Source organism: Schistocerca americana, chromosome 1 (assembly GCF_021461395.2).
Source record: "Schistocerca americana isolate TAMUIC-IGC-003095 chromosome 1, iqSchAmer2.1, whole genome shotgun sequence".
Taxonomy (NCBI): Eukaryota; Metazoa; Arthropoda; class Insecta; order Orthoptera; family Acrididae; genus Schistocerca; species Schistocerca americana.
The window spans coordinates 416,790,106-416,816,782 of record NC_060119.1 but is presented as its reverse complement, the minus strand read 5'-3'; the positions used below and the strand labels follow the sequence as shown (position 1 = coordinate 416,816,782).

Here is a 26,677-nt window from a genome sequence, read left to right as displayed (position 1 = left end):
GAGTACCGCCAGAGATGAAAAACCGCAGTGTCAGGGCCTAAATGCTTGCAGCATGTACGCTCCACATGTGGGGGTCACACACGGTGGTGCGGGCCGATATGGCAACAGGCGACCGTCGAAAACATCGCAAAAGCAAGTGCCGGAGGGAACGACAAAATACGAGAGCACTCGTCAACAGCCCAGTACCACCCTCCATGTCGAGGAGTAAACTGCGACTCCCATTTGAACGCCGCTAGCTGCCAGGCCAGTGGAGAAGCCGTGAGGCCGCCCCACAGCAGCGCCAGGCCGGAGCGAGCTATACTGGCACGAGCTACACCTAGCCGAGTGCTTACATCGTCCACCGCCTACTGTATATGTGTGTGTGCGTGTGTACCACGTATTCTGCGTGCGTGCGGCGGCGACGACGACGACGACGTTCGCGAGGAGCTAAGGTTATAACTCCAAAAAATATTATTAAAATTATCTGCGATAGGACCATAAGAGACGCTAACGAGGCATCCGAAGGCACTGTCCTGTGCCACCATAAATTACCAGCCTAGCGTAATGCGGCTGCAAGTGCGGTCCGGCTAACCGCAAAAAAAAAAAAAAAAAAAAAAAAAAATTCTTAAGATAATCTTAAATTAATTAAAAGAAATCGTGGTGTGTAAGCAACTAACTACTGGGCACATCAACAACTACGACAAGTTTTGCTACCAGCGGAATATCTGATCACTGCAGAATGTTAACCCATTTCAGGCTGTGTTTTAATTAATATTAGGTGGGCCGATCCCGACGGTACTGCAATGCCGAGCCAACCCGCGACAGAGGTGGAGCAAGCCCCTAGCACTCCGTCATAAGCCAAAAATGAGTTTAATATTCTGGTCGTGCAATGCAGGACGTATCAGATATTAAGCTGATAAGAACAGATACTACACTTTTTTTCCCTCCTACCTCCCCTATAGCCCTACCTTTTCCTCTCCAAAAATGCCGCCATCCTCTAGTGTCGACGCAGCACGTAAAGCAGGGTGTTGTTAGCAGCAAGACTTATTGCCATAAACCGAAAATGAAAGCGGAGGCATACTCTGCTATGCCTCAGGGGGCGACGACACACTCCTCAGAAACACACTTCCCTCTGCAGGTGTGAGGCAAGTGATGATGTTAAAAACTAAATAGAAAGAAATAAATAAAGACAGAAATGAAGGCAAAAAAAAAAAAAAAAACAGCGACGGTAGCACACTCAAACGAAACTGGCGAGATAATCCCATAGCCCATAGAATTAACGAAGTAATAATCCTCTAAGATAGATTATGTGCTTTCCAATTTTCCAATAATTTTTCATACAACGTTCACACAATTTCCATGTTACCAATTTCCATATTATCAGTATCATAGAACAGTCTACTCTAGTGAGGCCCAGAAGGCCAATATCAAACCTGGGGTATGGTTAAGTCAAGAGTAGTTTGAAAGTCCGAGTGACAAAGATCCAGGGGTACACTCAGGCAATTCTTATACGAGGTGCCTTACTCAGCCTGGAACACCTTTTGATAACCATGAACCATTGCAACTTTAAGAAATCTTGCAAAAGTAATGGTATATTTCCGGTCACATTCCGCCTGGCGATGCTGGCTCCAAAGGTAGTCCATGAAAGAGACAGCATCGGTGAGGCAAAAGTCATAGATCGTGAAAATGGTGTGGCCCAAGAGCCACACCACTGCGTTATGTCGTTTTCGGGGGTTGGTCTGAATATCAGGGGTAAGGAACCAGTCGATTGGCACATAGTCCAGTGTAGTCCCACCGATCAGCGCTAATAGCACACGTGCAAGGTCCCACACTTCTGTGACGTGAGGGCATAAGAGACGATGCTCTCTGGTGTCTACGTCACCACATCGGCCGCAAGCAGCCGAGGGCCATAGGCGGATGGCCGCCAAGCGATGATTAGTGGGTATTAAATTGTTTACAACGCGATACCATAGCGCTGAAACTTCTGTGGGGAGGGCTGGGTGGTTGATATTAGCCCAAGCTTGGTGCCAGATGACCGACGGTCGTCTGTCCTCCAATTTATGTGGTGTGGGCTGGCTCTCGAAGCGCCTAGTAAAGGCGCTTCGATGTGCGTGCCTTGTCGGTGGCCACTGTTAGGACGTAACTTTGATTGAGGTAATAGACCTTGACTGCCGTCATCCGGAATGTAATATGTGTCAAACATACTGGTTCACGCGCCGATTGTGGGCGATAACGGTCGAAAAGCACCGCTGTTGTCCCACCTGGGTCAATCTCACGCAAAGTGGCGATACGGTGAATCAGGATTGCCGCACATTTGCGGGGAAAGTCAATGAGTCCAAGGCCACCATCGACCTTTGGCAGTGTACAAGTCTGTGCATCAACTTTGAATAGTGCATGCCGCCACAACAGGCAATATACTGTTTGTGAGATGGCTCTGCTGGTTTGTTTCGGTAGCGTAAGGAGTTGTGCTACATACCATGCCCGTTATAGGATGTAAGTATTAATCAGTTGGATTCGTTGATGGAGGTCGAGTCGTCGATCAGTGTGACTCACGCAAAGTCCTCTGATGCGCGTGAGAATCCGCCTGCACGTGAGTGTTAACATGCGCTGCGGACAGGCAGTCACCTCAAGACCCAAGGTACGTTGATCCCCTACAATCCGGAACCATGGGCGCTCGATGGTCAATGATCGTGGTCCTAGTGGGATTAGCACCATTTTGTTGGATTTTAAAATGGCACCGGATGCTCGTTCATAAACGTGGAGGACTCGGCGAACTGAATCGATGTCCCTGGCGTTTGCTACAAACACACCTACACCATCCGCGTATGCCGCACTGCGGAAGGTGACGCCTGGGAAAGGAACACCATCGACCATCCGTCCGATGTCACGCAGCACGGGGTCCAAAGCGATAAAATACACTGACAAGGGACACCCTTGTCGAACTGATCATCTGATGGGAACTGGTCGTGATCTGCAGCCGTTCACAATGATTGTGGAATTTGCTCCATCCAAGAAGTGCCGGATGACTCTTATGAAGTGCTCCCCGAAACCCATCCGCGACATAACGGCCAGCAGGTAAGGATGGGACACCCTATCGAAGGCACCGGCGAAATCTAGGGATCAATTGCAGCCGGGGTACGAGCGTCGGCGGTGGGTGAGTAAGACAGCATCACGGTATATAGAAGCAGTGGTGAAGGTGGTTCGATTCGAAACGCCACATGATTGAGTGGGACAAAGTACCTTATTCGTTACCTGTTTAAGACGTGAAGCCACACTTCGTGCCACCAACTTATAAACAGTGTTAAGAACGGTGATGGGACGTATGTCTCTAGCCCGACAGTCGCCTGTGACCTTTGGATTAAGGGCAATACATACAGCTAGAAAATCGGCGGGTAGCTCGCAACCAGCAAAAATCTCCTCGCACATTTTGCAGAAGTGGTCTCCTAACAGGCCGGAAAACCTAGCACTTCAATTAGTGCTGGAATGGCACAATCGAAGGGCGGTATCCTTGCGGAGTACCGCCAGAGATGAAAAACCGCAGTGTCAGGGCCTAAATGCTTGCAGCATGTACGCTCCACATGTGGGGGTCACACACGGTGGTGCGGGCCGATATGGCAACAGGCGACCGTCGAAAACATCGCAAAAGCAAGTGCCGGAGGGAACGACAAAATACGAGAGCACTCGTCAACAGCCCAGTACCACCCTCCATGTCGAGGAGTAAACTGCGACTCCCATTTGAACGCCGCTAGCTGCCAGGCCAGTGGAGAAGCCGTGAGGCCGCCCCACAGCAGCGCCAGGCCGGAGCGAGCTATACTGGCACGAGCTACACCTAGCCGAGTGCTTACATCGTCCACCGCCTACTGTATATGTGTGTGTGCGTGTGTACCACGTATTCTGCGTGCGTGCGGCGGCGACGACGACGACGACGTTCGCGAGGAGCTAAGGTTATAACTCCAAAAAATATTATTAAAATTATCTGCGATAGGACCATAAGAGACGCTAACGAGGCATCCGAAGGCACTGTCCTGTGCCACCATAAATTACCAGCCTAGCGTAATGCGGCTGCAAGTGCGGTCCGGCTAACCGCAAAAAAAAAAAAAAAAAAAAAAAAAAAATTCTTAAGATAATCTTAAATTAATTAAAAGAAATCGTGGTGTGTAAGCAACTAACTACTGGGCACATCAACAACTACGACAAGTTTTGCTACCAGCGGAATATCTGATCACTGCAGAATGTTAACCCATTTCAGGCTGTGTTTTAATTAATATTAGGTGGGCCGATCCCGACGGTACTGCAATGCCGAGCCAACCCGCGACAGAGGTGGAGCAAGCCCCTAGCACTCCGTCATAAGCCAAAAATGAGTTTAATATTCTGGTCGTGCAATGCAGGACGTATCAGATATTAAGCTGATAAGAACAGATACTACACTTTTTTTCCCTCCTACCTCCCCTATAGCCCTACCTTTTCCTCTCCAAAAATGCCGCCATCCTCTAGTGTCGACGCAGCACGTAAAGCAGGGTGTTGTTAGCAGCAAGACTTATTGCCATAAACCGAAAATGAAAGCGGAGGCATACTCTGCTATGCCTCAGGGGGCGACGACACACTCCTCAGAAACACACTTCCCTCTGCAGGTGTGAGGCAAGTGATGATGTTAAAAACTAAATAGAAAGAAATAAATAAAGACAGAAATGAAGGCAAAAAAAAAAAAAAACAGCGACGGTAGCACACTCAAACGAAACTGGCGAGATAATCCCATAGCCCATAGAATTAACGAAGTAATAATCCTCTAAGATAGATTATGTGCTTTCCAATTTTCCAATAATTTTTCATACAACGTTCACACAATTTCCATGTTACCAATTTCCATATTATCAGTATCATAGAACAGTCTACTCTAGTGAGGCCCAGAAGGCCAATATCAAACCTGGGGTATGGTTAAGTCAAGAGTAGTTTGAAAGTCCGAGTGACAAAGATCCAGGGGTACACTCAGGCAATTCTTATACGAGGTGCCTTACTCAGCCTGGAACACCTTTTGATAACCATGAACCATTGCAACTTTAAGAAATCTTGCAAAAGTAATGGTATATTTCCGGTCACATTCCGCCTGGCGATGCTGGCTCCAAAGGTAGTCCATGAAAGAGACAGCATCGGTGAGGCAAAAGTCATAGATCGTGAAAATGGTGTGGCCCAAGAGCCACACCACTGCGTTATGTCGTTTTCGGGGGTTGGTCTGAATATCAGGGGTAAGGAACCAGTCGATTGGCACATAGTCCAGTGTAGTCCCACCGATCAGCGCTAATAGCACACGTGCAAGGTCCCACACTTCTGTGACGTGAGGGCATAAGAGACAATGCTCTCTGGTGTCTACGTCACCACATCGGCCGCAAGCAGCCGAGGGCCATAGGCGGATGGCCGCCAAGCGATGATTAGTGGGTATTAAATTGTTTACAACGCGATACCATAGCGCTGAAACTTCTGTGGGGAGGGCTGGGTGGTTGATATTAGCCCAAGCTTGGTGCCAGATGACCGACGGTCGTCTGTCCTCCAATTTATGTGGTGTGGGCTGGCTCTCGAAGCGCCTAGTAAAGGCGCTTCGATGTGCGTGCCTTGTCGGTGGCCACTGTTAGGACGTAACTTTGATTGAGGTAATAGACCTTGACTGCCGTCATCCGGAATGTAATATGTGTCAAACATACTGGTTCACGCGCCGATTGTGGGCGATAACGGTCGAAAAGCACCGCTGTTGTCCCACCTGGGTCAATCTCACGCAAAGTGGCGATACGGTGCATCAGGATGCCGCACATTTGCGGGGAAAGTCAATGAGTCCAAGGCCACCATCGACCTTTGGCAGTGTACAAGTCTGTGCATCAACTTTGAATAGTGCATGCCGCCACAACAGGCAATATACTGTTTGTGAGATGGCTCTGCTGGTTTGTTTCGGTAGCGTAAGGAGTTGTGCTACATACCATGCCCGTTATAGGATGTAAGTATTAATCAGTTGGATTCGTTGATGGAGGTCGAGTCGTCGATCAGTGTGACTCACGCAAAGTCCTCTGATGCGCGTGAGAATCCGCCTGCACGTGAGTGTTAACATGCGCTGCGGACAGGCAGTCACCTCAAGACCCAAGATACGTTGATCCCCTACAATCCGGAACCATGGGCGCTCGATGGTCAATGATCGTGGTCCTAGTGGGATTAGCACCATTTTGTTGGATTTTAAAATGGCACCGGATGCTCGTTCATAAACGTGGAGGACTCGGCGAACTGAATCGATGTCCCTGGCGTTTGCTACAAACACACCTACACCATCCGCGTATGCCGCACTGCGGAAGGTGACGCCTGGGAAAGGAACACCATCGACCATCCGTCCGATGTCACGCAGCACGGGGTCCAAAGCGATAAAATACACTGACAAGGGACACCCTTGTCGAACTGATCATCTGATGGGAACTGGTCGTGATCTGCAGCCGTTCACAATGATTGTGGAATTTGCTCCATCCAAGAAGTGCCGGATGACTCTTATGAAGTGCTCCCCGAAACCCATCCGCGACATAACGGCCAGCACGTAAGGATGGGACACCCTATCGAAGGCACCGGCGAAATCTAGGGATCAATTGCAGCCGGGGTACGAGCGTCGGCGGTGGGTGAGTAAGACAGCATCACGGTATATAGAAGCAGTGGTGAAGGTGGTTCGATTCGAAACGCCACATGATTGAGTGGGACAAAGTACCTTATTCGTTACCTGTTTAAGACGTGAAGCCACACTTCGTGCCACCAACTTATAAACAGTGTTAAGAACGGTGATGGGACGTATGTCTCTAGCCCGACAGTCGCCTGTGACCTTTGGATTAAGGGCAATACATACAGCTAGAAAATCGGCGGGTAGCTCGCAACCAGCAAAAATCTCCTCGCACATTTTGCAGAAGTGGTCTCCTAACAGGCCGGAAAACCTAGCACTTCAATTAGTGCTGGAATGGCACAATCGAAGGGCGGTATCCTTGCGGAGTACCGCCAGAGATGAAAAACCGCAGTGTCAGGGCCTAAATGCTTGCAGCATGTACGCTCCACATGTGGGGGTCACACACGGTGGTGCGGGCCGATATGGCAACAGGCGACCGTCGAAAACATCGCAAAAGCAAGTGCCGGAGGGAACGACAAAATACGAGAGCACTCGTCAACAGCCCAGTACCACCCTCCATGTCGAGGAGTAAACTGCGACTCCCATTTGAACGCCGCTAGCTGCCAGGCCAGTGGAGAAGCCGTGAGGCCGCCCCACAGCAGCGCCAGGCCGGAGCGAGCTATACTGGCACGAGCTACACCTAGCCGAGTGCTTACATCGTCCACCGCCTACTGTATATGTGTGTGTACGTGTGTACCACGTATTCTGCGTGCGTGCGGCGGCGACGACGACGACGACGTTCGCGAGGAGCTAAGGTTATAACTCCAAAAAATATTATTAAAATTATCTGCGATAGGACCATAAGAGACGCTAACGAGGCATCCGAAGGCACTGTCCTGTGCCACCATAAATTACCAGCCTAGCGTAATGCGGCTGCAAGTGCGGTCCGGCTAACCGCAAAAAAAAAAAAAAAAAAAAAAAAAAAAAAAATTCTTAAGATAATCTTAAATTAATTAAAAGAAATCGTGGTGTGTAAGCAACTAACTACTGGGCACATCAACAACTACGACAAGTTTTGCTACCAGCGGAATATCTGATCACTGCAGAATGTTAACCCATTTCAGGCTGTGTTTTAATTAATATTAGGTGGGCCGATCCCGACGGTACTGCAATGCCGAGCCAACCCGCGACAGAGGTGGAGCAAGCCCCTAGCACTCCGTCATAAGCCAAAAATGAGTTTAATATTCTGGTCGTGCAATGCAGGACGTATCAGATATTAAGCTGATAAGAACAGATACTACACTTTTTTTCCCTCCTACCTCCCCTATAGCCCTACCTTTTCCTCTCCAAAAATGCCGCCATCCTCTAGTGTCGACGCAGCACGTAAAGCAGGATGTTGTTAGCAGCAAGACTTATTGCCATAAACCGAAAATGAAAGCGGAGGCATACTCTGCTATGCCTCAGGGGGCGACGACACACTCCTCAGAAACACACTTCCCTCTGCAGGTGTGAGGCAAGTGATGATGTTAAAAACTAAATAGAAAGAAATAAATAAAGACAGAAATGAAGGCAAAAAAAAAAAAAAAACAGCGACGGTAGCACACTCAAACGAACCTGGCGAGATAATCCCATAGCCCATAGAATTAACGAAGTAATAATCCTCTAAGATAGATTATGTGCTTTCCAATTTTCCAATAATTTTTCATACAACGTTCACACAATTTCCATGTTACCAATTTCCATATTATCAGTATCATAGAACAGTCTACTCTAGTGAGGCCCAGAAGGCCAATATCAAACCTGGGGTATGGTTAAGTCAAGAGTAGTTTGAAAGTCCGAGTGACAAAGATCCAGGGGTACACTCAGGCAATTCTTATACGAGGTGCCTTACTCAGCCTGGAACACCTTTTGATAACCATGAACCATTGCAACTTTAAGAAATCTTGCAAAAGTAATGGTATATTTCCGGTCACATTCCGCCTGGCGATGCTGGCTCCAAAGGTAGTCCATGAAAGAGACAGCATCGGTGAGGCAAAAGTCATAGATCGTGAAAATGGTGTGGCCCAAGAGCCACACCACTGCGTTATGTCGTTTTCGGGGGTTGGTCTGAATATCAGGGGTAAGGAACCAGTCGATTGGCACATAGTCCAGTGTAGTCCCACCGATCAGCGCTAATAGCACACGTGCAAGGTCCCACACTTCTGTGACGTGAGGGCATAAGAGACAATGCTCTCTGGTGTCTACGTCACCACATCGGCCGCAAGCAGCCGAGGGCCATAGGCGGATGGCCGCCAAGCGATGATTAGTGGGTATTAAATTGTTTACAACGCGATACCATAGCGCTGAAACTTCTGTGGGGAGGGCTGGGTGGTTGATATTAGCCCAAGCTTGGTGCCAGATGACCGACGGTCGTCTGTCCTCCAATTTATGTGGTGTGGGCTGGCTCTCGAAGCGCCTAGTAAAGGCGCTTCGATGTGCGTGCCTTGTCGGTGGCCACTGTTAGGACGTAACTTTGATTGAGGTAATAGACCTTGACTGCCGTCATCCGGAATGTAATATGTGTCAAACATACTGGTTCACGCGCCGATTGTGGGCGATAACGGTCGAAAAGCACCGCTGTTGTCCCACCTGGGTCAATCTCACGCAAAGTGGCGATACGGTGAATCAGGATTGCCGCACATTTGCGGGGAAAGTCAATGAGTCCAAGGCCACCATCGACCTTTGGCAGTGTACAAGTCTGTGCATCAACTTTGAATAGTGCATGCCGCCACAACAGGCAATATACTGTTTGTGAGATGGCTCTGCTGGTTTGTTTCGGTAGCGTAAGGAGTTGTGCTACATACCATGCCCGTTATAGGATGTAAGTATTAATCAGTTGGATTCGTTGATGGAGGTCGAGTCGTCGATCAGTGTGACTCACGCAAAGTCCTCTGATGCGCGTGAGAATCCGCCTGCACGTGAGTGTTAACATGCGCTGCGGACAGGCAGTCACCTCAAGACCCAAGGTACGTTGATCCCCTACAATCCGGAACCATGGGCGCTCGATGGTCAATGATCGTGGTCCTAGTGGGATTAGCACCATTTTGTTGGATTTTAAAATGGCACCGGATGCTCGTTCATAAACGTGGAGGACTCGGCGAACTGAATCGATGTCCCTGGCGTTTGCTACAAACACACCTACACCATCCGCGTATGCCGCACTGCGGAAGGTGACGCCTGGGAAAGGAACACCATCGACCATCCGTCCGATGTCACGCAGCACGGGGTCCAAAGCGATAAAATACACTGACAAGGGACACCCTTGTCGAACTGATCATCTGATGGGAACTGGTCGTGATCTGCAGCCGTTCACAATGATTGTGGAATTTGCTCCATCCAAGAAGTGCCGGATGACTCTTATGAAGTGCTCCCCGAAACCCATCCGCGACATAACGGCCAGCACGTAAGGATGGGACACCCTATCGAAGGCACCGGCGAAATCTAGGGATCAATTGCAGCCGGGGTACGAGCGTCGGCGGTGGGTGAGTAAGACAGCATCACGGTATATAGAAGCAGTGGTGAAGGTGGTTCGATTCGAAACGCCACATGATTGAGTGGGACAAAGTACCTTATTCGTTACCTGTTTAAGACGTGAAGCCACACTTCGTGCCACCAACTTATAAACAGTGTTAAGAACGGTGATGGGACGTATGTCTCTAGCCCGACAGTCGCCTGTGACCTTTGGATTAAGGGCAATACATACAGCTAGAAAATCGGCGGGTAGCTCGCAACCAGCAAAAATCTCCTCGCACATTTTGCAGAAGTGGTCTCCTAACAGGCCGGAAAACCTAGCACTTCAATTAGTGCTGGAATGGCACAATCGAAGGGCGGTATCCTTGCGGAGTACCGCCAGAGATGAAAAACCGCAGTGTCAGGGCCTAAATGCTTGCAGCATGTACGCTCCACATGTGGGGGTCACACACGGTGGTGCGGGCCGATATGGCAACAGGCGACCGTCGAAAACATCGCAAAAGCAAGTGCCGGAGGGAACGACAAAATACGAGAGCACTCGTCAACAGCCCAGTACCACCCTCCATGTCGAGGAGTAAACTGCGACTCCCATTTGAACGCCGCTAGCTGCCAGGCCAGTGGAGAAGCCGTGAGGCCGCCCCACAGCAGCGCCAGGCCGGAGCGAGCTATACTGGCACGAGCTACACCTAGCCGAGTGCTTACATCGTCCACCGCCTACTGTATATGTGTGTGTGCGTGTGTACCACGTATTCTGCGTGCGTGCGGCGGCGACGACGACGACGACGTTCGCGAGGAGCTAAGGTTATAACTCCAAAAAATATTATTAAAATTATCTGCGATAGGACCATAAGAGACGCTAACGAGGCATCCGAAGGCACTGTCCTGTGCCACCATAAATTACCAGCCTAGCGTAATGCGGCTGCAAGTGCGGTCCGGCTAACCGCAAAAAAAAAAAAAAAAAAAAAAAAAAAAATTCTTAAGATAATCTTAAATTAATTAAAAGAAATCGTGGTGTGTAAGCAACTAACTACTGGGCACATCAACAACTACGACAAGTTTTGCTACCAGCGGAATATCTGATCACTGCAGAATGTTAACCCATTTCAGGCTGTGTTTTAATTAATATTAGGTGGGCCGATCCCGACGGTACTGCAATGCCGAGCCAACCCGCGACAGAGGTGGAGCAAGCCCCTAGCACTCCGTCATAAGCCAAAAATGAGTTTAATATTCTGGTCGTGCAATGCAGGACGTATCAGATATTAAGCTGATAAGAACAGATACTACACTTTTTTTCCCTCCTACCTCCCCTATAGCCCTACCTTTTCCTCTCCAAAAATGCCGCCATCCTCTAGTGTCGACGCAGCACGTAAAGCAGGGTGTTGTTAGCAGCAAGACTTATTGCCATAAACCGAAAATGAAAGCGGAGGCATACTCTGCTATGCCTCAGGGGGCGACGACACACTCCTCAGAAACACACTTCCCTCTGCAGGTGTGAGGCAAGTGATGATGTTAAAAACTAAATAGAAAGAAATAAATAAAGACAGAAATGAAGGCAAAAAAAAAAAAAAAACAGCGACGGTAGCACACTCAAACGAAACTGGCGAGATAATCCCATAGCCCATAGAATTAACGAAGTAATAATCCTCTAAGATAGATTATGTGCTTTCCAATTTTCCAATAATTTTTCATACAACGTTCACACAATTTCCATGTTACCAATTTCCATATTATCAGTATCATAGAACAGTCTACTCTAGTGAGGCCCAGAAGGCCAATATCAAACCTGGGGTATGGTTAAGTCAAGAGTAGTTTGAAAGTCCGAGTGACAAAGATCCAGGGGTACACTCAGGCAATTCTTATACGAGGTGCCTTACTCAGCCTGGAACACCTTTTGATAACCATGAACCATTGCAACTTTAAGAAATCTTGCAAAAGTAATGGTATATTTCCGGTCACATTCCGCCTGGCGATGCTGGCTCCAAAGGTAGTCCATGAAAGAGACAGCATCGGTGAGGCAAAAGTCATAGATCGTGAAAATGGTGTGGCCCAAGAGCCACACCACTGCGTTATGTCGTTTTCGGGGGTTGGTCTGAATATCAGGGGTAAGGAACCAGTCGATTGGCACATAGTCCAGTGTAGTCCCACCGATCAGCGCTAATAGCACACGTGCAAGGTCCCACACTTCTGTGACGTGAGGGCATAAGAGACAATGCTCTCTGGTGTCTACGTCACCACATCGGCCGCAAGCAGCCGGGGGCCATAGGCGGATGGCCGCCAAGCGATGATTAGTGGGTATTAAATTGTTTACAACGCGATACCATAGCGCTGAAACTTCTGTGGGGAGGGCTGGGTGGTTGATATTAGCCCAAGCTTGGTGCCAGATGACCGACGGTCGTCTGTCCTCCAATTTATGTGGTGTGGGCTGGCTCTCGAAGCGCCTAGTAAAGGCGCTTCGATGTGCGTGCCTTGTCGGTGGCCACTGTTAGGACGTAACTTTGATTGAGGTAATAGACCTTGACTGCCGTCATCCGGAATGTAATATGTGTCAAACATACTGGTTCACGCGCCGATTGTGGGCGATAACGGTCGAAAAGCACCGCTGTTGTCCCACCTGGGTCAATCTCACGCAAAGTGGCGATACGGTGCATCAGGATGCCGCACATTTGCGGGGAAAGTCAATGAGTCCAAGGCCACCATCGACCTTTGGCAGTGTACAAGTCTGTGCATCAACTTTGAATAGTGCATGCCGCCACAACAGGCAATATACTGTTTGTGAGATGGCTCTGCTGGTTTGTTTCGGTAGCGTAAGGAGTTGTGCTACATACCATGCCCGTTATAGGATGTAAGTATTAATCAGTTGGATTCGTTGATGGAGGTCGAGTCGTCGATCAGTGTGACTCACGCAAAGTCCTCTGATGCGCGTGAGAATCCGCCTGCACGTGAGTGTTAACATGCGCTGCGGACAGGCAGTCACCTCAAGACCCAAGATACGTTGATCCCCTACAATCCGGAACCATGGGCGCTCGATGGTCAATGATCGTGGTCCTAGTGGGATTAGCACCATTTTGTTGGATTTTAAAATGGCACCGGATGCTCGTTCATAAACGTGGAGGACTCGGCGAACTGAATCGATGTCCCTGGCGTTTGCTACAAACACACCTACACCATCCGCGTATGCCGCACTGCGGAAGGTGACGCCTGGGAAAGGAACACCATCGACCATCCGTCCGATGTCACGCAGCACGGGGTCCAAAGCGATAAAATACACTGACAAGGGACACCCTTGTCGAACTGATCATCTGATGGGAACTGGTCGTGATCTGCAGCCGTTCACAATGATTGTGGAATTTGCTCCATCCAAGAAGTGCCGGATGACTCTTATGAAGTGCTCCCCGAAACCCATCCGCGACATAACGGCCAGCACGTAAGGATGGGACACCCTATCGAAGGCACCGGCGAAATCTAGGGATCAATTGCAGCCGGGGTACGAGCGTCGGCGGTGGGTGAGTAAGACAGCATCACGGTATATAGAAGCAGTGGTGAAGGTGGTTCGATTCGAAACGCCACATGATTGAGTGGGACAAAGTACCTTATTCGTTACCTGTTTAAGACGTGAAGCCACACTTCGTGCCACCAACTTATAAACAGTGTTAAGAACGGTGATGGGACGTATGTCTCTAGCCCGACAGTCGCCTGTGACCTTTGGATTAAGGGCAATACATACAGCTAGAAAATCGGCGGGTAGCTCGCAACCAGCAAAAATCTCCTCGCACATTTTGCAGAAGTGGTCTCCTAACAGGCCGGAAAACCTAGCACTTCAATTAGTGCTGGAATGGCACAATCGAAGGGCGGTATCCTTGCGGAGTACCGCCAGAGATGAAAAACCGCAGTGTCAGGGCCTAAATGCTTGCAGCATGTACGCTCCACATGTGGGGGTCACACACGGTGGTGCGGGCCGATATGGCAACAGGCGACCGTCGAAAACATCGCAAAAGCAAGTGCCGGAGGGAACGACAAAATACGAGAGCACTCGTCAACAGCCCAGTACCACCCTCCATGTCGAGGAGTAAACTGCGACTCCCATTTGAACGCCGCTAGCTGCCAGGCCAGTGGAGAAGCCGTGAGGCCGCCCCACAGCAGCGCCAGGCCGGAGCGAGCTATACTGGCACGAGCTACACCTAGCCGAGTGCTTACATCGTCCACCGCCTACTGTATATGTGTGTGTGCGTGTGTACCACGTATTCTGCGTGCGTGCGGCGGCGACGACGACGACGACGTTCGCGAGGAGCTAAGGTTATAACTCCAAAAAATATTATTAAAATTATCTGCGATAGGACCATAAGAGACGCTAACGAGGCATCCGAAGGCACTGTCCTGTGCCACCATAAATTACCAGCCTAGCGTAATGCGGCTGCAAGTGCGGTCCGGCTAACCGCAAAAAAAAAAAAAAAAAAAAAAAAAAAAATTCTTAAGATAATCTTAAATTAATTAAAAGAAATCGTGGTGTGTAAGCAACTAACTACTGGGCACATCAACAACTACGACAAGTTTTGCTACCAGCGGAATATCTGATCACTGCAGAATGTTAACCCATTTCAGGCTGTGTTTTAATTAATATTAGGTGGGCCGATCCCGACGGTACTGCAATGCCGAGCCAACCCGCGACAGAGGTGGAGCAAGCCCCTAGCACTCCGTCATAAGCCAAAAATGAGTTTAATATTCTGGTCGTGCAATGCAGGACGTATCAGATATTAAGCTGATAAGAACAGATACTACACTTTTTTTCCCTCCTACCTCCCCTATAGCCCTACCTTTTCCTCTCCAAAAATGCCGCCATCCTCTAGTGTCGACGCAGCACGTAAAGCAGGGTGTTGTTAGCAGCAAGACTTATTGCCATAAACCGAAAATGAAAGCGGAGGCATACTCTGCTATGCCTCAGGGGGCGACGACACACTCCTCAGAAACACACTTCCCTCTGCAGGTGTGAGGCAAGTGATGATGTTAAAAACTAAATAGAAAGAAATAAATAAAGACAGAAATGAAGGCAAAAAAAAAAAAAAACAGCGACGGTAGCACACTCAAACGAAACTGGCGAGATAATCCCATAGCCCATAGAATTAACGAAGTAATAATCCTCTAAGATAGATTATGTGCTTTCCAATTTTCCAATAATTTTTCATACAACGTTCACACAATTTCCATGTTACCAATTTCCATATTATCAGTATCATAGAACAGTCTACTCTAGTGAGGCCCAGAAGGCCAATATCAAACCTGGGGTATGGTTAAGTCAAGAGTAGTTTGAAAGTCCGAGTGACAAAGATCCAGGGGTACACTCAGGCAATTCTTATACGAGGTGCCTTACTCAGCCTGGAACACCTTTTGATAACCATGAACCATTGCAACTTTAAGAAATCTTGCAAAAGTAATGGTATATTTCCGGTCACATTCCGCCTGGCGATGCTGGCTCCAAAGGTAGTCCATGAAAGAGACAGCATCGGTGAGGCAAAAGTCATAGATCGTGAAAATGGTGTGGCCCAAGAGCCACACCACTGCGTTATGTCGTTTTCGGGGGTTGGTCTGAATATCAGGGGTAAGGAACCAGTCGATTGGCACATAGTCCAGTGTAGTCCCACCGATCAGCGCTAATAGCACACGTGCAAGGTCCCACACTTCTGTGACGTGAGGGCATAAGAGACAATGCTCTCTGGTGTCTACGTCACCACATCGGCCGCAAGCAGCCGAGGGCCATAGGCGGATGGCCGCCAAGCGATGATTAGTGGGTATTAAATTGTTTACAACGCGATACCATAGCGCTGAAACTTCTGTGGGGAGGGCTGGGTGGTTGATATTAGCCCAAGCTTGGTGCCAGATGACCGACGGTCGTCTGTCCTCCAATTTATGTGGTGTGGGCTGGCTCTCGAAGCGCCTAGTAAAGGCGCTTCGATGTGCGTGCCTTGTCGGTGGCCACTGTTAGGACGTAACTTTGATTGAGGTAATAGACCTTGACTGCCGTCATCCGGAATGTAATATGTGTCAAACATACTGGTTCACGCGCCGATTGTGGGCGATAACGGTCGAAAAGCACCGCTGTTGTCCCACCTGGGTCAATCTCACGCAAAGTGGCGATACGGTGCATCAGGATGCCGCACATTTGCGGGGAAAGTCAATGAGTCCAAGGCCACCATCGACCTTTGGCAGTGTACAAGTCTGTGCATCAACTTTGAATAGTGCATGCCGCCACAACAGGCAATATACTGTTTGTGAGATGGCTCTGCTGGTTTGTTTCGGTAGCGTAAGGAGTTGTGCTACATACCATGCCCGTTATAGGATGTAAGTATTAATCAGTTGGATTCGTTGATGGAGGTCGAGTCGTCGATCAGTGTGACTCACGCAAAGTCCTCTGATGCGCGTGAGAATCCGCCTGCACGTGAGTGTTAACATGCGCTGCGGACAGGCAGTCACCTCAAGACCCAAGATACGTTGATCCCCTACAATCCGGAACCATGGGCGCTCGATGGTCAATGATCGTGGTCCTAGTGGGATTAGCACCATTTTGTTGGATTTTAAAATGGCACCGGATGCTCGTTCATAAACGTGGAGGACTCGGCGAACTGAATCGATGTCCCTGGCGTTTGCTACAAACACACCTACACCATCCGCGTATGCCGCACTGCGGAAGGTGACGCCTGGGAAAGGAACACCATCGACCATCCGTCCGATGTCACGCAGCACGGGGTCCAAAGCGATAAAATACACTGACAAGGGACACCCTTGTCGAACTGATCATCTGATGGGAACTGGTCGTGATCTGCAGCCGTTCACAATGATTGTGGAATTTGCTCCATCCAAGAAGTGCCGGATGACTCTTATGAAGTGCTCCCCGAAACCCATCCGCGACATAACGGCCAGCACGTAAGGATGGGACACCCTATCGAAGGCACCGGCGAAATCTAGGGATCAATTGCAGCCGGGGTACGAGCGTCGGCGGTGGGTGAGTAAGACAGCATCACGGTATATAGAAGCAGTGGTGAAGGTGGTTCGATTCGAAACGCCACATGATTGAGTGGGACAAAGTACCTTATTCGTTACCTGTTTAAGACGTGAAGCCACACTTCGTGCCACCAACTTATAAACAGTGTTAAGAACGGTGATGGGACGTATGTCTCTAGCCCGACAGTCGCCTGTGACCTTTGGATTAAGGGCAATACATACAGCTAGAAAATCGGCGGGTAGCTCGCAACCAGCAAAAATCTCCTCGCACATTTTGCAGAAGTGGTCTCCTAACAGGCCGGAAAACCTAGCACTTCAATTAGTGCTGGAATGGCACAATCGAAGGGCGGTATCCTTGCGGAGTACCGCCAGAGATGAAAAACCGCAGTGTCAGGGCCTAAATGCTTGCAGCATGTACGCTCCACATGTGGGGGTCACACACGGTGGTGCGGGCCGATATGGCAACAGGCGACCGTCGAAAACATCGCAAAAGCAAGTGCCGGAGGGAACGACAAAATACGAGAGCACTCGTCAACAGCCCAGTACCACCCTCCATGTCGAGGAGTAAACTGCGACTCCCATTTGAACGCCGCTAGCTGCCAGGCCAGTGGAGAAGCCGTGAGGCCGCCCCACAGCAGCGCCAGGCCGGAGCGAGCTATACTGGCACGAGCTACACCTAGCCGAGTGCTTACATCGTCCACCGCCTACTGTATATGTGTGTGTGCGTGTGTACCACGTATTCTGCGTGCGTGCGGCGGCGACGACGACGACGTTCGCGAGGAGCTAAGGTTATAACTCCAAAAAATATTATTAAAATTATCTGCGATAGGACCATAAGAGACGCTAACGAGGCATCCGAAGGCACTGTCCTGTGCCACCATAAATTACCAGCCTAGCGTAATGCGGCTGCAAGTGCGGTCCGGCTAACCGCAAAAAAAAAAAAAAAAAAAAAAAAAAAAAAAAAAAAAAAAAAATTCTTAAGATAATCTTAAATTAATTAAAAGAAATCGTGGTGTGTAAGCAACTAACTACTGGGCACATCAACAACTACGACAAGTTTTGCTACCAGCGGAATATCTGATCACTGCAGAATGTTAACCCATTTCAGGCTGTGTTTTAATTAATATTAGGTGGGCCGATCCCGACGGTACTGCAATGCCGAGCCAACCCGCGACAGAGGTGGAGCTCCGTCATAAGCCAAAAATGAGTTTAATATTCTGGTCGTGCAATGCAGGACGTATCAGATATTAAGCTGATAAGAACAGATACTACACTTTTTTTCCCTCCTACCTCCCCTATAGCCCTACCTTTTCCTCTCCAAAAATGCCGCCATTCTCTAGTGTCGACGCAGCACGTAAAGCAGGGTGTTGTTAGCAGCAAGACTTATTGCCATAAACCGAAAATAAAAGCGGAGGCATACTCTGCTATGCCTCAGGGGGCGACGACACACTCCTCAGAAACACACTTCCCTCTGCAGGTGTGAGGCAAGTGATGATGTTAAAAACTAAATAGAATGAAATAAATAAAGACAGAAATGAAGGCAAAAAAAAAAAAACAGCGACGGTAGCACACTCAAACGAAACTGGCGAGATAATCCCATAGCCCATAGAATTAACGAAGTAATAATCCTCTAAGATAGATTATGTGCTTTCCAATTTTCCAATAATTTTTCATACAACGTTCACACAATTTCCATGTTACCAATTTCCATATTATCAGTATCATAGAACAGTCTACTCTAGTGAGGCCCAGAAGGCCAATATCAAACCTGGGGTATGGTTAAGTCAAGAGTAGTTTGAAAGTCCGAGTGACAAAGATCCAGGGGTACACTCAGGCAATTCTTATACGAGGTGCCTTACTCAGCCTGGAACACCTTTTGATAACCATGAACCATTGCAACTTTAAGAAATCTTGCAAAAGTAATGGTATATTTCCGGTCACATTCCGCCTGGCGATGCTGGCTCCAAAGGTAGTCCATGAAAGAGACAGCATCGGTGAGGCAAAGGTCATAGATCGTGAAAATGGTGTGGCCCAAGAGCCACACCACTGCGTTATGTCGTTTTCGGGGGTTGGTCTGAATATCAGGGGTAAGGAACCAGTCGATTGGCACATAGTCCAGTGTAGTCCCACCGATCAGCGCTAATAGCACACATGCAAGGTCCCACACTTCTGTGACGTGAGGGCATAAGAGACGATGCTCTCTGGTGTCTACGTCACCACATCGGCCGCAAGCAGCCGAGGGCCATAGGCGGATGGCCGCCAAGCGATGATTAGTGGGTATTAAATTGTTTACAACGCGATACCATAGCGCTGAAACTTCTGTGGGGAGGGCTGGGTGGTTGATATTAGCCCAAGCTTGGTGCCAGATGACCGACGGTCGTCTGTCCTCCAATTTATGTGGTGTGGGCTGGCTCTCGAAGCGCCTAGTAAAGGCGCTTCGATGTGCGTGCCTTGTCGGTGGCCACTGTTAGGACGTAACTTTGATTGAGGTAATAGACCTTGACTGCCGTCATCCGGAATGTAATATGTGTCAAACATACTGGTTCACGCGCCGATTGTGGGCGATAACGGTCGAAAAGCACCGCTGTTGTCCCACCTGGGTCAATCTCACGCAAAGTGGCGATACGGTGCATCAGGATGCCGCACATTTGCGGGGAAAGTCAATGAGTCCAAGGCCACCATCGACCTTTGGCAGTGTACAAGTCTGTGCATCAACTTTGAATAGTGCATGCCGCCACAACAGGCAATATACTGTTTGTGAGATGGCTCTGCTGGTTTGTTTCGGTAGCGTAAGGAGTTGTGCTACATACCATGCCCGTTATAGGATGTAAGTATTAATCAGTTGGATTCGTTGATGGAGGTCGAGTCGTCGATCAGTGTGACTCACGCAAAGTCCTCTGATGCGCGTGAGAATCCGCCTGCACGTGAGTGTTAACATGCGCTGCGGACAGGCAGTCACCTCAAGACCCAAGATACGTTGATCCCCTACAATCCGGAACCATGGGCGCTCGATGGTCAATGATCGTGGTCCTAGTGGGATTAGCACCATTTTGTTGGATTTTAAAATGGCACCGGATGCTCGTTCATAAACGTGGAGGACTCGGCGAACTGAATCGATGTCCCTGGCGTTTGCTACAAACACACCTACACCATCCGCGTATGCCGCACTGCGGAAGGTGACGCCTGGGAAAGGAACACCATCGACCATCCGTCCGATGTCACGCAGCACGGGGTCCAAAGCGATAAAATACACTGACAAGGGACACCCTTGTCGAACTGATCATCTGATGGGAACTGGTCGTGATCTGCAGCCGTTCACAATGATTGTGGAATTGGCTCCATCCAAGAAGTGCCGGATGACTCTTATGAAGTGCTCCCCGAAACCCATCCGCGACATAACGGCCAGCAGGTAAGGATGGGACACCCTATCGAAGGCACCGGCGAAATCTAGGGATCAATTGCAGCCGGGGTACGAGCGTCGGCGGTGGGTGAGTAAGACAGCATCACGGTATATAGAAGCAGTGGTGAAGGTGGTTCGATTCGAAACGCCACATGATTGAGTGGGACAAAGTACCTTATTCGTTACCTGTTTAAGACGTGAAGCCACACTTCATGCAACAAACTTATAAACAGTGTTAAGAACGGTGATGGGACGTATGTCTCTAGCCCGACAGTCGCCTGTGACCTTTGGATTAAGGGCAATACATACAGCTAGAAAATCGGCGGGTAGCTCGCAACCAGCAAAAATCTCCTCGCACATTTTGCAGAAGTGGTCTCCTAACAGGCCGGAAAACCTAGCACTTCAATTAGTGCTGGAATGGCACAATCGAAGGGCGGTATCCTTGCGGAGTACCGCCAGAGATGAAAAACCGCAGTGTCAGGGCCTAAATGCTTGCAGCATGTACGCTCCACATGTGGGGGGTCACACACGGTGGTGCGGGCCGATATGGCAACAGGCGACCGTCGAAAACATCGCAAAAGCAAGTGCCGGAGGGAACGACAAAATACGAGAGCACTCGTCAACAGCCCAGTACCACCCTCCATGTCGAGGAGTAAACTGCGACTCCCATTTGAACGCCGCTAGCTGCCAGGCCAGTGGAGAAGCCGTGAGGCCGCCCCACAGCAGCGCCAGGCCGGAGCGAGCTATACTGGCACGAGCTACACCTAGCCGAGTGCTTACATCGTCCACCGCCTACTGTATATGTGTGTGTGCGTGTGTACCACGCATTCTGCGTGCGTGCGGCGGCGACGACGACGACGTTCGCGAGGAGCTAAGGTTATAACTCCAAAAAATATTATTAAAATTATCTGCGATAGGACCATAAGAGACGCTAACGAGGCATCCGAAGGCACTGTCCTGTGCCACCATAAATTACCAGCCTAGCGTAATGCGGCTGCAAGTGCGGTCCGGCTAACCGCAAAAAAAAAAAAAAAAAAAAAAAAAAAAAAAAAAAAAAAAAATTCTTAAGATAATCTTAAATTAATTAAAAGAAATCGTGGTGTGTAAGCAACTAACTACTGGGCACATCAACAACTACGACAAGTTTTGCTACCAGCGGAATATCTGATCACTGCAGAATGTTAACCCATTTCAGGCTGTGTTTTAATTAATATTAGGTGGGCCGATCCCGACGGTACTGCAATGCCGAGCCAACCCGCGACAGAGGTGGAGCTCCGTCATAAGCCAAAAATGAGTTTAATATTCTGGTCGTGCAATGCAGGACGTATCAGATATTAAGCTGATAAGAACAGATACTACACTTTTTTTCCCTCCTACCTCCCCTATAGCCCTACCTTTTCCTCTCCAAAAATGCCGCCATTCTCTAGTGTCGACGCAGCACGTAAAGCAGGGTGTTGTTAGCAGCAAGACTTATTGCCATAAACCGAAAATAAAAGCGGAGGCATACTCTGCTATGCCTCAGGGGGCGACGACACACTCCTCAGAAACACACTTCCCTCTGCAGGTGTGAGGCAAGTGATGATGTTAAAAACTAAATAGAATGAAATAAATAAAGACAGAAATGAAGGCAAAAAAAAAAAAAACAGCGACGGTAGCACACTCAAACGAAACTGGCGAGATAATCCCATAGCCCATAGAATTAACGAAGTAATAATCCTCTAAGATAGATTATGTGCTTTCCAATTTTCCAATAATTTTTCATACAACGTTCACACAATTTCCATGTTACCAATTTCCATATTATCAGTATCATAGAACAGTCTACTCTAGTGAGGCCCAGAAGGCCAATATCAAACCTGGGGTATGGTTAAGTCAAGAGTAGTTTGAAAGTCCGAGTGACAAAGATCCAGGGGTACACTCAGGCAATTCTTATACGAGGTGCCTTACTCAGCCTGGAACACCTTTTGATAACCATGAACCATTGCAACTTTAAGAAATCTTGCAAAAGTAATGGTATATTTCCGGTCACATTCCGCCTGGCGATGCTGGCTCCAAAGGTAGTCCATGAAAGAGACAGCATCGGTGAGGCAAAGGTCATAGATCGTGAAAATGGTGTGGCCCAAGAGCCACACCACTGCGTTATGTCGTTTTCGGGGGTTGGTCTGAATATCAGGGGTAAGGAACCAGTCGATTGGCACATAGTCCAGTGTAGTCCCACCGATCAGCGCTAATAGCACTCATGCAAGGTCCCACACTTCTGTGACGTGAGGGCATAAGAGACGATGCTCTCTGGTGTCTACGTCACCACATCGGCCGCAAGCAGCCGAGGGCCATAGGCGGATGGCCGCCAAGCGATGATTAGTGGGTATTAAATTGTTTACAACGCGATACCATAGCGCTGAAACTTCTGTGGGGAGGGCTGGGTGGTTGATATTAGCCCAAGCTTGGTGCCAGATGACCGACGGTCGTCTGTCCTCCAATTTATGTGGTGTGGGCTGGCTCTCGAAGCGCCTAGTAAAGGCGCTTCGATGTGCGTGCCTTGTCGGTGGCCACTGTTAGGACGTAACTTTGATTGAGGTAATAGACCTTGACTGCCGTCATCCGGAATGTAATATGTGTCAAACATACTGGTTCACGCGCCGATTGTGGGCGATAACGGTCGAAAAGCACCGCTGTTGTCCCACCTGGGTCAATCTCACGCAAAGTGGCGATACGGTGAATCAGGATTGCCGCACATTTGCGGGGAAAGTCAATGAGTCCAAGGCCACCATCGACCTTTGGCAGTGTACAAGTCTGTGCATCAACTTTGAATAGTGCATGCCGCCACAACAGGCAATATACTGTTTGTGAGATGGCTCTGCTGGTTTGTTTCGGTAGCGTAAGGAGTTGTGCTACATACCATGCCCGTTATAGGATGTAAGTATTAATCAGTTGGATTCGTTGATGGAGGTCGAGTCGTCGATCAGTGTGACTCACGCAAAGTCCTCTGATGCGCGTGAGAATCCGCCTGCACGTGAGTGTTAACATGCGCTGCGGACAGGCAGTCACCTCAAGACCCAAGATACGTTGATCCCCTACAATCCGGAACCATGGGCGCTCGATGGTCAATGATCGTGGTCCTAGTGGGATTAGCACCATTTTGTTGGATTTTAAAATGGCACCGGATGCTCGTTCATAAACGTGGAGGACTCGGCGAACTGAATCGATGTCCCTGGCGTTTGCTACAAACACACCTACACCATCCGCGTATGCCGCACTGCGGAAGGTGACGCCTGGGAAAGGAACACCATCGACCATCCGTCCGATGTCACGCAGCACGGGGTCCAAAGCGATAAAATACACTGACAAGGGACACCCTTGTCGAACTGATCATCTGATGGGAACTGGTCGTGATCTGCAGCCGTTCACAATGATTGTGGAATTGGCTCCATCCAAGAAGTGCCGGATGACTCTTATGAAGTGCTCCCCGAAACCCATCCGCGACATAACGGCCAGCAGGTAAGGATGGGACACCCTATCGAAGGCACCGGCGAAATCTAGGGATCAATTGCAGCCGGGGTACGAGCGTCGGCGGTGGGTGAGTAAGACAGCATCACGGTATATAGAAGCAGTGGTGAAGGTGGTTCGATTCGAAACGCCACATGATTGAGTGGGACAAAGTACCTTATTCGTTACCTGTTTAAGACGTGAAGCCACACTTCGTGCCACCAACTTATAAACAGTGTTAAGAACGGTGATGGGACGTATGTCTCTAGCCCGACAGTCGCCTGTGACCTTTGGATTAAGGGCAATACATACAGCTAGAAAATCGGCGGGTAGCTCGCAACCAGCAAAAATCTCCTCGCACATTTTGCAGAAGTGGTCTCCTAACAGGCCGGAAAACCTAGCACTTCAATTAGTGCTGGAATGGCACAATCGAAGGGCGGTATCCTTGCGGAGTACCGCCAGAGATGAAAAACCGCAGTGTCAGGGCCTAAATGCTTGCAGCATGTACGCTCCACATGTGGGGGTCACACACGGTGGTGCGGGCCGATATGGCAACAGGCGACCGTCGAAAACATCGCAAAAGCAAGTGCCGGAGGGAACGACAAAATACGAGAGCACTCGTCAACAGCCCAGTACCACCCTCCATGTCGAGGAGTAAACTGCGACTCCCATTTGAACGCCGCTAGCTGCCAGGCCAGTGGAGAAGCCGTGAGGCCGCCCCACAGCAGCGCCAGGCCGGAGCGAGCTATACTGGCACGAGCTACACCTAGCCGAGTGCTTACATCGTCCACCGCCTACTGTATATGTGTGTGTGCGTGTGTACCACGTATTCTGCGTGCGTGCGGCGGCGACGACGACGACGTTCGCGAGGAGCTAAGGTTATAACTCCAAAAAATATTATTAAAATTATCTGCGATAGGACCATAAGAGACGCTAACGAGGCATCCGAAGGCACTGTCCTGTGCCACCATAAATTACCAGCCTAGCGTAATGCGGCTGCAAGTGCGGTCCGGCTAACCGCAAAAAAAAAAAAAAAAAAAAAAAAAAAAAAAAAAAAAAAAAATTCTTAAGATAATCTTAAATTAATTAAAAGAAATCGTGGTGTGTAAGCAACTAACTACTGGGCACATCAACAACTACGACAAGTTTTGCTACCAGCGGAATATCTGATCACTGCAGAATGTTAACCCATTTCAGGCTGTGTTTTAATTAATATTAGGTGGGCCGATCCCGACGGTACTGCAATGCCGAGCCAACCCGCGACAGAGGTGGAGCTCCGTCATAAGCCAAAAATGAGTTTAATATTCTGGTCGTGCAATGCAGGACGTATCAGATATTAAGCTGATAAGAACAGATACTACACTTTTTTTCCCTCCTACCTCCCCTATAGCCCTACCTTTTCCTCTCCAAAAATGCCGCCATTCTCTAGTGTCGACGCAGCACGTAAAGCAGGGTGTTGTTAGCAGCAAGACTTATTGCCATAAACCGAAAATAAAAGCGGAGGCATACTCTGCTATGCCTCAGGGGGCGACGACACACTCCTCAGAAACACACTTCCCTCTGCAGGTGTGAGGCAAGTGATGATGTTAAAAACTAAATAGAATGAAATAAATAAAGACAGAAATGAAGGCAAAAAAAAAAAAACAGCGACGGTAGCACACTCAAACGAAACTGGCGAGATAATCCCATAGCCCATAGAATTAACGAAGTAATAATCCTCTAAGATAGATTATGTGCTTTCCAATTTTCCAATAATTTTTCATACAACGTTCACACAATTTCCATGTTACCAATTTCCATATTATCAGTATCATAGAACAGTCTACTCTAGTGAGGCCCAGAAGGCCAATATCAAACCTGGGGTATGGTTAAGTCAAGAGTAGTTTGAAAGTCCGAGTGACAAAGATCCAGGGGTACACTCAGGCAATTCTTATACGAGGTGCCTTACTCAGCCTGGAACACCTTTTGATAACCATGAACCATTGCAACTTTAAGAAATCTTGCAAAAGTAATGGTATATTTCCGGTCACATTCCGCCTGGCGATGCTGGCTCCAAAGGTAGTCCATGAAAGAGACAGCATCGGTGAGGCAAAGGTCATAGATCGTGAAAATGGTGTGGCCCAAGAGCCACACCACTGCGTTATGTCGTTTTCGGGGGTTGGTCTGAATATCAGGGGTAAGGAACCAGTCGATTGGCACATAGTCCAGTGTAGTCCCACCGATCAGCGCTAATAGCACACATGCAAGGTCCCACACTTCTGTGACGTGAGGGCATAAGAGACGATGCTCTCTGGTGTCTACGTCACCACATCGGCCGCAAGCAGCCGAGGGCCATAGGCGGATGGCCGCCAAGCGATGATTAGTGGGTATTAAATTGTTTACAACGCGATACCATAGCGCTGAAACTTCTGTGGGGAGGGCTGGGTGGTTGATATTAGCCCAAGCTTGGTGCCAGATGACCGACGGTCGTCTGTCCTCCAATTTATGTGGTGTGGGCTGGCTCTCGAAGCGCCTAGTAAAGGCGCTTCGATGTGCGTGCCTTGTCGGTGGCCACTGTTAGGACGTAACTTTGATTGAGGTAATAGACCTTGACTGCCGTCATCCGGAATGTAATATGTGTCAAACATACTGGTTCACGCGCCGATTGTGGGCGATAACGGTCGAAAAGCACCGCTGTTGTCCCACCTGGG

General features: G+C 49.0%; 3 non-coding genes and 5 pseudogenes across 3 annotated transcripts; all 8 read right to left on the bottom strand.

The window, feature by feature from the left end:
- Positions 1-752: 752 nt before the first annotated feature.
- Positions 753-965, bottom strand: LOC124553794 (annotated as a pseudogene).
- A 3,280-nt stretch (positions 966-4,245) lies between these two features.
- Positions 4,246-4,458, bottom strand: LOC124553787 (annotated as a pseudogene).
- A 3,281-nt stretch (positions 4,459-7,739) lies between these two features.
- Positions 7,740-7,952, bottom strand: LOC124553784 (annotated as a pseudogene).
- Positions 7,953-11,232: 3,280 nt separating this feature from the next.
- On the bottom strand, positions 11,233-11,445 carry LOC124553782 (annotated as a pseudogene).
- A 3,279-nt stretch (positions 11,446-14,724) lies between these two features.
- Positions 14,725-14,937, bottom strand: LOC124553781 (annotated as a pseudogene).
- Positions 14,938-18,226: 3,289 nt separating this feature from the next.
- On the bottom strand, positions 18,227-18,426 carry LOC124554101. Its single transcript, XR_006968240.1, has one exon. It is a non-coding gene; the product is annotated as a U2 spliceosomal RNA (small nuclear RNA).
- Positions 18,427-21,713: 3,287 nt separating this feature from the next.
- Positions 21,714-21,913, bottom strand: LOC124554095. The gene has a single exon (XR_006968239.1). It is a non-coding gene; the product is annotated as a U2 spliceosomal RNA (small nuclear RNA).
- A 3,288-nt stretch (positions 21,914-25,201) lies between these two features.
- Positions 25,202-25,401, bottom strand: LOC124554093. The gene has a single exon (XR_006968238.1). It is a non-coding gene; the product is annotated as a U2 spliceosomal RNA (small nuclear RNA).
- Positions 25,402-26,677: the final 1,276 nt, after the last annotated feature.